Genomic DNA, 15,251 nt, shown 5'->3' with positions numbered 1-15,251 from the left:
ATGTATACCTCATTGCTCTGTTTCTGTGCTATTCCATGCCTATTATAACTTTTTGTTTTAGTAACAAATCATAGTGTAATCTTTTTGAAGAAATTTTAAAGTTAACATGAGAAATCTCAACAGTACATGTAAATTATGTGAAGTGCTGATAATATGAGCAGCAATGACCATGTTTGTGCATCTATAGGTAATGACCACCATACCATGGCTATCACCTGGCCAACAGGGATTTTAAGATCACACTGATTTTTTTTTAAATAATAAGGTTTCATTTTTTTTTTTTGAGACAGTTTCTTTTTTGTTGCCCAAGCTGGAGTGCAATGGCATAATCTCAGCTCACTGCAACCTCCGCCTCCCGGGTTCAAACGATTCTCCTGTCTCAGCCTCCCAAGCAGCTGGGATTACAGGCACCCACCACCATGCCTGGCTAATTTTTTTTTGTATTTAGTAGAGATGGGGTTTCACCATGTTGGCCAGGCTGGTCTTGAGCTCTTGAGATGCGCCTGCCTCAGCCTCTCTCAAAGTGTTGGAATTACAGGCATGAGCCACCATGCCCAGCAATAAGGTTTAGTTTTTAGAGCAATTTTAGGTTCACAGTAAACTTCAGCAGAAAGTACAGAGTCTTCCTATCTACCCTATGTCCCCCACACAAACTGCCCAACTAGCAATATCTTGCACAAGGGTTAGGATATTTGTTATAATCAATGAACCTGCACTGACACATCATTACCATCCAGAGTGCATAGTTTACAATAGGGCTCACCCTTGGTGGTGTATATTCTATGGGTTTGAACAAGTATATGACATGTATCCACTGTTATACTATCATATAGGATAGTTTTACTGCCCTGAAAGTCCTCTGTATTCTGCCTATTCATCCCTTCCTACCCACTGATATCTGGGAACCACTGATCATTTTACTGTCTCCATAGTTTTGCTTTTTTCCGAATGTCATGTAGTTGGAATTATACAGTATGTAGCCTTTTCAGACAGGCTGCTTTTATTTAAGTTTTTTCACAGTAATATGCATTAAGTTTCCTCTGTATCTTTTCATTTGATGGCTCATTTCTTTTTAGTGCCAAATAATATTCCATCATCTGGATATATCACAGTTTATTTATCCATTTACCTACTGAAGGACATCTTAGTTGCTTCAAAGTTTTGGCAATTATGAGTAAAGCTGCAACAAACATCCATGTGCAGGTTTTTGTGAGAACATAAGTTTTCAATTCCTTTGGGTAAATACCAACAAGTATGATTGTTGGATCATCTGGTAGGAGTATGTCTAGTTTTGTAAGGAAATCCTAGACAGTATTCCAAAGTGGCGGTACTGGTTTGCATTCCCATCAGCAATGAGTGAGAGTTTGTGTTGCTCCACATTCTCACTAGCATTTGGTGTTGACAGTGTTTTGAATTTTGGCCATTCTAATAGGTACATAGTGGTAACTCGTTCTTTTAAGTTGCAATTCCCTAATGATAGATGATGTTGAACATCTTTGTAAATGTTTATTCACCATCTTCCTATGTTTTTTGGGTATGGTGTCTGTTTAGGTCTTTTGCCCATTTTTAAATTGGGTTGTTCATTTTCTTATTGTTAAGTTTTAAGAGCTCTTTGTATATTTTAGATAATAGCCCTTTATCAGATATGTATTTTGCAAATATTTTCTCCCACTCTGTGGCTTGTCTTCTCATTCTCTTGAAGATCCCACTGATTTTAAGCCATAATTTCAAATATGTAAAATGTGAAAGAGATATTCACTTTAGAATCAGTGAAATATAATAATTCATGCAAAAGTCTTTTTCAACTTTTATTTTAGATTCAGGGGGTATATGTGCAGGTTTCTTACATGTGCAAAAGTCTTAATGAATCAGTAAAATGGCAACCAAGAGGGAGGCTGTAGGCTTTGGTTTATTATGGAAACTAGATGACAAAAGGCTGAATATAATATTAATAGCAATTTGATGCCCTAAATCATTAATATGGAATGATGAGTCGTATGTAATAGGAAGAAATGTAATAGGAATAAACATAAAATCCTGTACTTAGGCTCAAGCAAAACAAAACAACTCTAAAAGTATAAGATAGAGCAGAATTGATTTACATTTTTATATAAATGTGTTTGTATGAAAAGACTGGTGTTAAAAATTGGCTATAGGCCGGGTGCAGTGGCTCACACCTGTAATTCCAGCACTTTGGGATGCTGAGGCGGGTGGACCATTTGAGGTCAGGAGTTTGAGACCAGCTTGGCCAACATGGTGAGACCCCCGTCTCTACTAAAAATACAAAAATCAGCCAAGCGTAGTGGTGCGCACCTGTAATCCCAGCTACTCGGGAGTCTGAGGTAGGAGAATCTGGTGAACCCGGGAGGTGGAGGTTGCAGTGAGCCAAGATCGTGCCACTGCACTCCAGCCTGGGTGACAGAGGGAGAGTGCGTCTCAAAGAAAAAAAAAAAAAAAAAAAAAAAAGGCTATAAATTCAACAACATGAGGTGACTGCCAAAAAGAAAAAAAATACAGAAGACTTGAATCTCATGTTGTTATCAAAAGTGACAAACAGACAAAATTCTCATCAAGTCAAAGGTATCTTGAAAATCTGAAATTTCCCATAAGGACAGCAGTAAGGATGAGTGACACTCATCCTTATGCTTATAAGTGACACTCCTAAGTGTCGTAAGTGACACTCATAAGCATAAGGGTGAGTGACACTTTGCCCTCACCATCAAAAGTGTTCAATTTGTGAAACGTGAATGCCCCATTCACATTGCTCATTTCATGTTTAGTATGGATCATGTGTTCACTGAGTGAGCAGTATCCTTTTCAATTTATTTTTGCTTAAACACATAGTAGAATTAGTATAAATTAAATACAAGTATAATGTAGCTGCACTGTAATTTTAGATTCGGTTAATAGAAGAATAACTTGCACAGGGCAGGTGAGGGTCCTACTCTCTTCTATGCTAGTCATTCTACATCTGGAACATCCTGTTCAATCCTGTTCATCCCATTAAATTGTATGACAGAACTTCAAAGAGTTGCTGACAAATGTGTACAGGGCAGTGTCTTTAACAAGGAATTGTCCTGGTGACATAACAACTTGTTCTATTGGGAAGAGGGATGCTTAGCTTGGAAAAGGCAGCTTGGAAGCTGTCTTCAAATATTTGAAAAGCTGCCATGTTAAAGATGGATAAGATTTAAGGTGCATCCCCCTTAAGTCAAAACGATACTCCACATGTGGTCAACTAGTATGGAGCACAGTGGGAAGATAACCTTCCGTTTTCTTGGGGACTGAAAATGTAACTAAAGATTGCAGTTGTTTTTTGGTAGATACAGCACATGATTGGCTCCTGTTGCATATTCGGTCAACAAAAAGTACAGTTTTTTTCCACAAGATGTGTTTTCAAGACAGGTCTACTTAATTCTGCGGATGGAAAGTTAAATTTTGCACCTTAGTGAAGACTTTATATTTCTCCTGATTAAATGAAGTTTTATTAGCTTGGCTCTTCAGTTTTAGTTTAACGAGGTTTACTCATGTGTGTGTGGGGGGGAGGGGGCAGGCAGTACTAATTGTCTGTATTTGCTTTCCTGTTCAGCTTTTTCTAATCCACAAACAAGGTATAATTGTTCTATGCTTTTCATCCAAGATGTTAAAGAGAAATGTTGGACAAGATGGGACTGTCTTGATAAATTTCCTGTTGCTTATAACAGAATACTTAAAATTGGGTAATTTATAAAGAAAAGGTATTTATTTTTTACAGTTATGGATGCTCACATGTGCAAAGTTAAGGGGCCACATCTGGTGAGGGCCTTCCTGCTGGTGAGGATTCTCTGAAGAGTATTGAGGCAGCAGAGGACATCACATGGTAAGGAGGCCTAAGTGTGCTAACTGAGATCTCTTTTCTCTTTCTTATAGAGCCACAACTCCCACTCCCATGATAACCCATTAATCCACTAATCCATGCATGGATTAATCCATTCATGAGAGCAGGGCCCTCATGACCCAAATAACTCTTAGAAGCCCCACCTCTCAACATTCAGGATCAAATTTCAACATGAGTTTTGGAGGTGACAAATATTTAAACCATGGCATTTCTAAGTGCAAAATAATAAAGGACTCCACTGAAAACTCCCTCTAATTTGATGCAATCCATAAATTAATGTTATTCTCTATTTTGTCTATTAGAATAGAACAAAATTAAGATGTACCATCTCTACGACTTTTCCTTAAAAAACAGTGAAAGTATGGTCAAAAAATTAAATTAGCCTTGTTTACTATGAATTATTCTTAGTACAATTACGTTCGCTAATTGTATTTCCCAAATGCTTCTGAATTATTTAAATATCTTAAAATTGTATTTTGTTTCTAGATATTGGTATCAAATTAATTTGATGGTTTTTAATTTCTGGAATATAGTTTTATCTTTCTTTAGAAAATTGGTTAATTTTTCCATTTCTCTCTCTTCTGGTATCTTTGCATTTTCTGTGATTCTTCAAGCATCGCTAGCGAACTTTGCATGAATGTACCTTCAGGGCCTTTCAGTTACTGCAGCTATGGTAATTTGTAATAATTAATCAAAACAGCTTAATTATTACAGTATCACACGTGGAAGTTAACTTGTAAAGTCAATATGTAAAATGAAAATTGAGTAAAGACAAAAGCGCTCTTGAAATCCCCTTAAATTGCTGATACAGAATATGATTTGGGTATACAATGCTATATATATTATATATATACGACATGAATAGATATATAGTGTGCATAGTATAAAATAGAGAGCTTCTATGAAAAAAATACAGTGCAGTCACTATGAGGGCACACAGAGCTGAGACTCATGGAGGGGCAACAGACTCAAAGGCTTCATGTCAGGTAGTCTGCGGAGCTTGATGTGAACTCAGTGAATCAATGCGGGCAAGTTTGCCCACTACTAATTTCTCTGACTCAGAGTTCATATACTGCATTCCTATGAATAAACCACTCCTTAATGTAATTTCAGTGTAATGTGTCCTCCATTTGGGCTTTATTTCTCCCTCAAACCTGCCTTATTTTGGTGTGATGGAATAGCACATACAATAAGTCTTAAAGTGTAGAAAATGAGAATATTTGGTTAATTTAAGTCCTTAAAGAATGCTGCCTGTCATGTGTGTCAGATTTTATTTTCCATTGCATTTTTTTCCCTTTGAATCTGTGGAGAATTATTTCACAAAGGCTTTCTCTTTCTGGTATCATGTTGGTCTCTTCCTTGACATCCTCTAACCTGTTATTCATACTCCAAGTCCTTTCTATTAAGAAGGCATTTCCTCCAGCTGGAAGATAACATGAAGGTCTCTTAAAGTTCCTGGTGGTAGGGGTAAGTGGTATGAAACACAAATCCTGAAATTTGGCTTAGAGGAAATAACTGAATGCTAGAAATTTCCAAAAAGATTCAGAATGAGAGAACCTTGTATTCTCATTTGTACATATTTTTCTTTGATCTTTGGGCAAAGAAAAGTGACATCTTGAGAGACTACTCAAATAATTCACACAAACACTCCCTACTTCCCATCCCCCACCAAGCTATTGAGAATAGTATTTAAAACCAAACCAAACCTGAGCTGTTTGCATTTCCCCTATTCCCTGCTCCCATATGTTGTGCACTCAATTCTAAGGCAGAGATGAAACAAAGAATGTACACTGTGTGCCATGCATACTGTCCATGAGATGCAAAACAATATTATATAAAGCAAAACCTGGATGCTACTAGTAACACTACACCAAGCTCAGTGCGGACTTAAGATACATTTGATCTTTACTGGCAAGTAAGATACAGTGAGATTATAGCCGGTTATAGCTGGGGGTGATGGGGATAGGGTGGCTATGGCAGAGGTGAGCCGGAACACGTATGGGTAAACCATCACTTCTAAAGGGTCAGTACGGCGGGAAAGACGTAATAGAGAAAAACCTTCTGTGAAGTATTTCATTTTTGTGATTCTTTAACAATTTACAGAAGCAGTGGCACATAAGGGAAGTTTCCTTCTCTTTGGGGAATCATAAATAAAATAGTGGTGTAATCAAAGGACAGAAGAGAAAAGAGACTTCAGGTATTTAATTCTTATTTACCTCCTTTTCCATTATGTATGACTCCTGGGCAGGCAGGAGGGTTACAGAAAACAATAACTCAGCCTAACCCTGTCCGCCAGAGCCTTCCAAGTTCTGAGCCTGCTGCTCTAATTTATTGCTTTCTACTCAGTGAATAGAGAAGGTTTTGAAAAGGTCTTCAGGGGAAAAAAAAAGTGGTGAAGTTTCTGCTGGATTTGCTATCAGGGCTTGTTCATCTCTCTGATCAATAGTCCTCACTGTAGTTTAGGTCTCCACCATGGTCTCCAGAGAGCCTGAGCTTCTGCTGGGGAACTTCCAGAAGCTTCTGCCTGAGGTGAGGGCTGGGAATCAGGAATACAGATGTTTTGACTGGCTTCTCTGCAGCCTTGGGGGTGTCAGGAGCATCAAGACAACCCTGTGACTATGGAGAGACCCGCCCATTTTTGCCCACTCCCTAGCCAGGAATCCTGGCTGTAACTGTCAATTTCTTTACAACTATAACCACTCAAGCCATAGTCAATGCAGAATGAATGCTATGTGCTGTTATTTTAGCAGCATTCACTGACCATGCTAGGGAAGAATATTACGTGGTGAAAGGAAAGTTTAGCCAAGTGGGTTCTGCAGAAACGGACACATAATTGGAGACAAAGATCTCCAGAAAGTAGAGATGGACAAGGTCTCTGGGTAGGTTGTCAGGCCCACTCTTCTGAACTTCAGTTCTAAATTCTTCCCCATAGGAAAATAGCCCATTAGTCTCAATGTAGTCTTTTTGAAATGCTTCAGAAACAAATTTCTAAGCATTTTTCTCCACAGAATTCCTTACTAAAAAATACACAATGCAAAGATACCATAACTTATATTTGTAACCTTTGACTGAAAAGCAATGATGACTTATTATAGAAGCAATTGCCAGAGGTTCCTCCTCAGCCGTCTCACTGATATTACCAATAAGTTTTCAAACCACAATTTGGTAAGTATTATTAAAATAAAATACAGGCCGGACATGGTGGCTGACACCTGTAATCCCAGCTCTTTGGGAGGCTGAGGCAGGCAGATCACCTGAGGTCAGGAGTTTGAGACCAGCCTGGCTAACATGGTGAAACCCTGTCTCTACTAAAAACACAAAAATTAGACAGGCATGGTGGTGCATGCCTGTAATCCCAGCTATTCAGGAAGCCGAGGCAGGAGAATCACTTGAACCGGGGAGGCGGAGGTTGCAGTGAGCAGAGATCGTTTCAGTGCACTCCAGCCTGGGCGACAGAGTGAGACCCCGTCTCAAAAAAAAAACCAAAAACCAAAAAAACTAATATTTTGGGATTTAGTCCCTAAATTCTCTCAATATTTCTTAATGTCTTGTTACAACAAAAGATTGTATTCTTTCATAGACTTATCACTATTCAGATTGTATCCCTGTACAAAAAGTGCCAGATTTTTACTTGTCTGAGGTAATTCAGTGGCAGGAATAAGTTTTAGAAGGTATATTTCAGCATTAAAAGTAAGGCATAAATATGAATCAGTAAAAAAACGAAGAATGTGGAGGGCTTTGAAAAAAATTTAAAAACATTAGCCAGATGTGTTGATGTGCTCCTGCAGTGTAAGCTACTTGGGAGGCTGAGGTGAGGGGATTACTTGAGCCCAGGAGTCTGAGGCTGCAGTCAGCCATGATCATGACATGGCACCCGAGCCTGGGTGACAGTGAGACCCTGACTCAAAAAAGCAAAACAACAACAACAATAACAAAAATAAAGAAAACAATGTGGAGGGCTTTGAAAACCATAGTGTTTTAATTTGTTTTAATCACGGTCAGTGATGGGGAAAAGTGATCATTAATCTTGTGGTCAAAGTTTCAGTTTTTGACATAGCCATAGATGACCCCAAGTCATTAGAAAAACAGATCATACAGGTGGCAGAGCCAAGATGGCTGATAGGAACGGCTCCAGTCTACAGCTCCCAGTGTGAGCGACGCAGAAGACGAATGATTTCTGCATCACCAACTGAGGTACCAGGTTCATCTCACTGGGGATTGTCAGACAGTGGCCACAAGAGAGTGGGTGCAGCACACTGAGTGTCAGCTGAAGCAGGGTGAGGCATCGCCTCACCCAGGAAACACAAGGGGTCAGGGAATTCCCTTTCCTAGCCAAGGAAAGGGTGACAGATGGCACCTGGAAAATTGGGCCACTCCCACCCTAATACTGTGCTTTTCCAACAGTCTTAGCAAACGGCACATCAGGAGATCATATCCCGTGCCTGGCTCAGAGGGTCCTACGCCCATGGAGCCTCACTCACTGCTAGCAAAGCAGTCTGAGATCAAATTGCAAGGCGGCAGCGATGCTGGGGGAGGGGTGCCCACCATTGCCAAGGCTTGAGTAGGTAAACAAAGCATCTGGGAAGCTCGAACTGGGTAGAGCCCACCAGAGCTCAAAGAGGCCTGCCTGCCTCAATAGACTCCACCTCTGCGGGCAGGGCATCCCCAAACAAAAGGCAGCAGAAACCTCTGCAAACTTAAATGTCCCTGTCTGACCGCTTTGAAGAGAGTAGTGGTTCTCCCAGCACACAGCTTGAGATCTGAGAATGCACAGACTGCCTCCTCAAGTGGGTCCCTGACCCCTGAGTAGCCTAACTGGGAGGCACCCCCAAGTAGGGGCAGTCTGACACCTCACACGGCCAGGTACTCCTCTGAGACAAAACTTCCAGAGGAATGATCAGGCAACAACATTTTCTGTTCAGCAATATCCACTGTTCTGCAACCTCCGCTTCTGATACCCAGGCAAACAGGGTCTGAAGTGGACCTCCAGCAAATTCCAACAGACCTGCAGCTAACGGTACTGACTGTTAGAAGGAAAATTAACAAACAGAAAGGACATCCACACCAAAACCCCATCTGTACATCACCATCATCAAAGACCAAAGGTAGATACAACCAGAAAGATGGGGAAAAAACAAAGCAGAAAAACTGAAAATTCTAAAAATCAGACCACCTCTCCTCCTCTAAAGGAATGCAGCTCCTTGCCAGCAATGAAACAAAGCTGGATGGAGAATGACTTTGATGAGTTGAGAGAAGAAGCCTTCAGATGATCAAACTACTCTGAGCTAAAGGAGGAATTTCGAACCCATGGCAAAGAAGTTAAAAACCTTGAAAAAAGATTAGACGAGTGGCTAACTAGAATAACTAATGCAGAGAAGACCTTAAAGGACCTGATGGAGCTGAAAACCATGGCACAAGAACTATGTGACAAATGCACAAGCTTCAGTAGCCGATTTGATCAACTGGAAGAAAGGGTATCAGTGATGGAAGATCAAATGAATGAAATGAAACAAGAAGAGAAGTTTAGAGAAAAAAGAATAAAAAGAAACAACAAAGCCTCCAAGAAACATGGGACTATGTGAAAAGACCAAATCTATGTCTGATTGGTGTGCCTGAAAGTGATGGGGAGAATGGAACCAAGTTGGAAAACACTCTTCAGGATATTATCTAGGAGAACTTCCCCAATCTAGCAAGGCAGGCCAACATTCAAATTCAGGAAATACAGAGAACGCCACAAAGATACTCCTCGAGAAGAACAACTCCAAGACACATAATTGTCAGATTCACCAAAGTTGAAATGAAGGATAAAATGTTAAGGGCAGCCAGAGAGAAAGGTTGAATTACCCATGAAGGGAAGCCCATCAGACTAACAGCTGATCTCTCGGCAGAAACTCTACAAGCCAAAAGAGAGTAGGGGCCAATATTCAACATTCTTAAAGAATTTTCAACCCAGAATTGCATATCCAGCCAAGCTAAGCTTCATAAGTGAAGGAGAAATAAAATATTTTACAGGCAAGCAAATGCTGAGAGATTTTGTCACCACCAGGCCTGCCCTACAAGAGCTCCTGAAGGAAGCACTAAACATGCAAAGGAACAACCAGTACCAGCCCCTGCAAAAACATGCCAAATTGTAAAGACCATCAAGGCTAGGAAGAAACTGCATCAACTAATGAGCAAAATAACCAGCTAACGTCACAATGACAGCATCAAATTCACACCTAACAATATTAACCTTAAATGTAAATGGGCTAAATTCTCCAATTAAAAGACACAGACTGGCAAATTGGATAAAGAGTCAAGACTCATCAGTGTGCTGTATTCAGGAAACCCATCTCACAGAGACACACATAGGCTCAAAATAAAGGGATGGAGGAAGATCTACCAAGCAAATGGAAAACAAAAAAAGGCAGGGGTTGCAATCCTAGTCTCTGATAAAACAGACTTTAAGCCAACAAAGATTGAAAGAGACAAAGAAGGCCATTACATAATGGTAAAGGGATCAATTCAACAAGAAGAGCTAACTATCCTAAATATATATGCACCCAATACAGGAGCACCCAGATTCATAAAGCAAGTCCTTAGAGACTTACAAAGAGACTTAGACTCCCACACAATAATAACGGGAGAATTTAACAACCCACTGTCAACATTAGACAGATCAACGAGACAGAAAGTCAACAAGGATATCCAGGAATTGAACTCAGCTCCGCACTAAGTGGACCTAATAGACATCTACAGAAGTCTCCACCCCAAATCAACAGAATATACATTCTTCTCAGCACCACATCACACTTATTCCAAAATTGACCACACAGTTGGAAGTAAAGCACTCCTCAGCAAATGTAAAAGAACAGAAATGATAACAAACTGTCTCTCAGACCACAGTGCAATCAAACTAGAACTCATGATTAAGAAACTCACTCAAAACCGCTCAACTACATGGAAACTGAACAACCTGCTCCTGGATGACGACTGGGTACATAACGAAATGAAGGCAGAAATAAAGATGTTCTTTGAAACCAACGAGAACAAAGACACAACATACCAGTATCTCTGGGACACATTGAAAGCAGTGTGTAGAGGGAAATTTATAGCACTAAATGCCCACAAGAGAAAGCAGGAAAGATCTAAAATTGACACCCTAACATCACAATTAAAAGAACTAGAGAAGCAAGAGCAATTGCATTGAAAAGCTAGCAGAAGGCAAGAAATAACTAAGATCAGAGCAGAACTGAAGGAGATAGAGACACAAAAAACCCTTCAAAAAATCAGTGAATCCAGGAGCTGGTTTTTTGAAAAGATCAACCTAATTGAGAGACCGCTAGCAAGACTAATAAAGAAGAAAAGAGAGAAGAATCAAATACATGCAATAAAAAATGATAAAGGGGATATCATCACCATTCCCACAGAAATACAAACTACCATCAGGTAATACTATAAATACCTCTATGCAAATACATTAAAAAATCTAGAAGAAATGGGTAAATTCCTGGACACATACACCCTCCCAAGACTAAACCAGGAAGAAGTTGAATCTCTGAATAGACCAAAGCAGACTCTGAAATTGAGGCAATAATTAATAGCTTACCAACCAAAAAAAGTCCAGGACCAGATGGATTCATAGCTGAATTCTACCAGAGGTACAAGGAGGAGCTGGTACCATTCCTTCTGAAACTGTCCCAATCAATAGACAAAGAGGGAATCCTCCCCAACTCATTTTATGAGGCCAGCATCATCCTGATACCAAAGTCTGGCAGAGACACAACAAAAAAAGAGAATTTTAGACTAATATCCCTGATGAACACCGATGCAGAAATCCTCAATAAAATACTGGCATACTGAATCCAGCAGCACAACAAAAAGCTTATCCACCATGATCAAGTGGGCTTCATCCCTGGGATGCAAGGCTGGTTCAACATATGCAAATCAATAAACATAATCCAGCATATAAACAGCACCAATGACAAAAACCACATGATTATCTGAATAGATGCAGAAAGGCCTTTGACAAAATTCAGCAGTCCTTCATGCTAAAAACTCTCAATAAATTATGTATTGATGGGAAGTATCTCAAAATAATAAGAGCTATTTATGACAAACACACAGCCAATATCATACTGAATGGACAAAAACTGGAAGCATTCCCTTTGAAAACTGGCACAAGACAGGGATGTCCTCTCTCACCACTCCTATTCAACATAGTGTTGGAAGTTCTGGCCAGCGCAATCAGGCAGGAGAAGGAAATAAAGGGTGTTCAATTAGGAAAAGAGGAAGTCAAATTGTCCCTGTTTGCAGATGACATGATTATATATCTAGAAAACCCCATTGTCTCAGCCCAAAATCTCCTTAAGCTGATAAGCAACTTCAGCAAAGTCTCAGGATACAAAATCAATGTGCAAAAATCACAAGCATTCCTATACACCAATAACAGACAAACAGAGAGCCAAATCATGAGTGAACTCCCATTCACAATTGCTTCAAAGAGAATAAAATACCTAGGAATCCAACTTACAAGGGATGTGAAGGACCTCTTCAAGGAGAACTACAAACCACTGCTCAATGAAATAAAAGAGGACACAAACAAATGGAAAAACATTCCATGCTCATGGATAGGAAGAATGAATATTGTGAAAGTGGCCATACTGCCCAAGGTAATTTATAGATTCAATGCCATCCCCATCAAGCTACCAATGACTTTCTTCACAGAATTGGAAAAAACTACTTTAAAGTTCATATGGAACTAAAAAAGAGCCTACATTGCCAAGTCAATCCTAAGCCACAAGAACAAAGCTGGAGGCATCACGCTACCTGACTTCAAACTATACTACAAGGCTACAGTAACCAAAACAGCATGGTACTGGTACCAAAACAGAGATATAGACCAATGGAACAGAACAGAGCTCTCAGAAGTAATGCCACACATCTACAACTATCTGATCTTTGACAAACCTGACAAAAACAAGAAATGGGGAAAGGATTCCCTAGTTAATAAATGGTGCTGGGAAAACTGGCTAGCCATATGTAGAAAGCTGAAACTGGATCCCTTCCTTACACTTTATACAAAAATTAATTCAAGATGGATTAAAGACTTAAATGTTAGACCTAAAACCATAAAAACCCTAGAAGAAAACCTAGGCAATACCATTCAAGACATAGACATGGGCAAGGACTTCATGTCTAAAACACCAAAAGCAATGGCAACAAAAGACAAAATTGACAAATGGGATCTAATTAAACTGAAGACCTTCTGCACAGCAAAAGAAACTACCATCAGAGTGAACAGGCAACCTGCAAAATGGGAGAAAATTTTTGCAACCTAGTCATCTGCCAAAGGGCTAATATCCAGAATCTACAATGAACTCAAACAAATTTACAAGAAGAAAACCAACAACCCCATCAGCAAGTGGGCAAAGGACATGAACAGACACTTCTCAAAAGAAGACATTTACGCAACCAAAAAACACATGAAAAAATGCTCATCATCACTGGCCATCAGAGAAATGCAAATCCAAACCACAATGAGATACCATCTCACACCAGTTAGAATGGTGATCATTAAAAAGTCAGGACACAACAGGTGCTGGAGAGGATGTGGAGAAATAGGAACACTTTTACACTGTTGGTGGGACTGTAAACTAGTTCAACCATTGTAGAAGACAGTGTGGCGATTCCTCAGGGATCTAGAACTAGAAATACCATTTGACCCAGCCATCCCATTACTGGGTATATATCCAAAGGATTATAAATCATGCTGCTATAAAGACACATGCACACGTATGTTTATCGTGGCACTATTCACAATAGCAAAGACTTGGAACCAACCCAAATGTCCAACAATGATAGACTGGATTAAGAAAATGTGGCACATATACACCATGGAATACTATGCAGCCATAAAAAATGATGAGTTCATGTCCTTTGTAGGGACATGGATGAAGCTGGAAACCATCATTCTCAGCAAACTATCACAAGGACAAAAAAATCAAACACTGCATGTTCTCACTCATATGTGAGAATTGAACAATGAGAACGCATGGACACAGGAAGGGGAACATCACACACTGGGGCCTGTTGTGGGGTGGGGGGAGGAGGGAGGGATAGCATTAGGAGATATACCTAATATTAAATGACGAGTTAATGGGTGCAGCACACCAACATGGCACATGTACACATATGGAACAAACCTGCACGTTGGGCACATGTACCCTAAAAGTTAAAGTATAATAATAAAAAAAAAGAATTATAGTAATAACAATGAACACTAAGAAAATAAAATATTTTGAATCAAAAAAAAAATAGAAAAACAGATCATACAATAATAATATGCACTCAGGATCTTTTTTATGCAAAAATTAAGAAAAAATTTGTATTAGTAAAATGGCATGAATTTTCTGTCAATATAAAGTAGAGATTATTTCTATAATTCTTAGTCTGGAATTAGAATCTGCAAAGAGAGACATCAATTATTATTATCTTTCAGGTGGATGGAGAGTTAAGAAGCAACTATGTGCAGACACTTGTGATTGGACAAAACAACAGCTATCTGAACATGAATATGGCAGATTGGCTGTTACTCCCATGAGACTAGGAGCATGAGTGCTGGGATAAGCGTGAGGCAGGTGAGGCATTTCAGATGCAAAGTATAAGTGTATGATAGGACCCCAAAACAATCTATCTCCTTACGTTTTGTGCCTTAGGCATCTCACTTGCCTCCCCAACTCCTAGCTCTGAAAAATAAGATTAGTTATATGAGTTAGGTGTATTGTATATGTTGAAGAATATTTGTATATAAGAGATCTAAAAACGAACGCACAGCCCTGGAAATTGTAATTAATTTACTTTATCCTGCACTTATATTAATTTTTTTCTTCACTATGTACAAAAAGTGCTCATATTACACAAATTAAATATTTAAGAAATGTAAAGTCATGCTGTTTTGGGAGAGTTGATGCAGAACCAATGGTAGGAAAATGATCTTATGACATGGCTGCATAATCTTTCTTACAAAGAGCTACTTTTGCTGGCATTTCTGTAATCACCACATATTGTGGTTAGACAGCAAGTTGATTTCAAATCACACTTTTATAGGTAGAAAGCGATTTTATTTGCTTTGTAAGTTCTTACCATAATAGTATAAGCAAGTTGGCAGCTTAAGAAATCAATTTTGAAGTGACTGAAAATTTCTTCCTTAATGTCATACAATGTTGGGATATAAATTGATCAGGAATATCGCCAATGCCTTTCCAATGGTCTAAGAAGAAAAAAGTAAGATATGCACTATTTAATAGTGAAGGGTTGATGGAAAATCTTTGAGGAGCTTTTGAAGGTGAAAAAAAGTCTTCTCGCAAATGGCTGATTTTGTAGTCACCAACTG

Source organism: Nomascus leucogenys, chromosome 2 (genome assembly GCF_006542625.1).
Source record: "Nomascus leucogenys isolate Asia chromosome 2, Asia_NLE_v1, whole genome shotgun sequence".
NCBI classification, from domain to species: Eukaryota; Metazoa; Chordata; class Mammalia; order Primates; family Hylobatidae; genus Nomascus; species Nomascus leucogenys.
Note: the sequence above shows the minus strand (reverse complement) of the source record.